This window comes from Octodon degus, unplaced genomic scaffold (genome assembly GCF_000260255.1).
Source record: "Octodon degus isolate 3935 unplaced genomic scaffold, OctDeg1.0 scaffold00418, whole genome shotgun sequence".
Classification (NCBI taxonomy): domain Eukaryota; kingdom Metazoa; phylum Chordata; class Mammalia; order Rodentia; family Octodontidae; genus Octodon; species Octodon degus.
This window is the reverse complement of record NW_004524994.1, coordinates 22332-23389: the sequence shown is the minus strand read 5'-3', so window position 1 is coordinate 23389 and position 1058 is coordinate 22332.

Genomic DNA, 1058 nt, shown 5'->3' with positions numbered 1-1058 from the left:
GGAAGAAATAGGCCTACATATTGAATATCACAATACTCTGAAAAAGGAGATCAAAGAGGGTATCAGAAAATGGAAAGATATCATTTGCTCATGGATACAAAGAAGCAATACAGTGAAAGTGGGCATACTCCCAAAGTGATACAGATTGGATGCAATCCTGATGCCATTAGCATACCTCACAGAACTACAGAAAATGTTCTTAAAATGCATTTGGAAGAAGAAGAGACTGAGAATAGCAAAAGCAATTTGGGGCAACAAAGGCAAAACAGGGGCCATCACAATCTCTGACCTGAAAAATACTACAAAGGAGGGCTGGGGAGATAGCTCAGTAGAATAAATAACTACAAAGGGGCCCTAAGTTCAATCCATGGTTCCACCAAAAAAAAAAATACAAAGGTACATTGATAAAATTATCATTGTACTGGCAAAACAGACAAACAAAAAACCCACCTGAGGATCAGTACAACAGATTAGAGAATGTAACACAACTATAAACCAACTCAGCCACCTTATCTATGGCAAAGGGGTCAAACATGTTCATTGGAAGAAAGAGAGCCTCTTCTGGGGATATGGCTCAGTAGCACAGAGCCTGACTGGCAAGAATGAAGTCCTGAGTTCAATTCCTGTTATATTAGAGAAGGAGAAAGAGGGAAAAAGGGAGGGATGCAGGGAGGGTGTGAGACAGGGAGGGAGGGAGAAGAGACAGAGTGTCTTTCATCAATTGTGTTGGAAAAATTGGCTCCCTACATGTCCAGGAGTGAAATTAGACCAATGTGTCTCTCACCATGCACTAAACTAAAGGGAAGATGCTCTTTTGTTTCATTTGTTTTGTTTTTCCTTGGCTTCACTGTGCTGTTCTGGCTTTCCTTGACCTTCTTTGTAGGGCAGGTTGGCCTTGAACTCACAGCAATCCAGTCATAGTCTTCCACCTGCTGGGATATTACAGGTGTGCACCACAAGTGCTCTAGAATCAAAAGGATCAAACATCTAAACATTAAAACAGAAACTCTAAAGCTATTGGAAGAGAAAGTAGTTACAATTTTTTAAAAAATGTATTT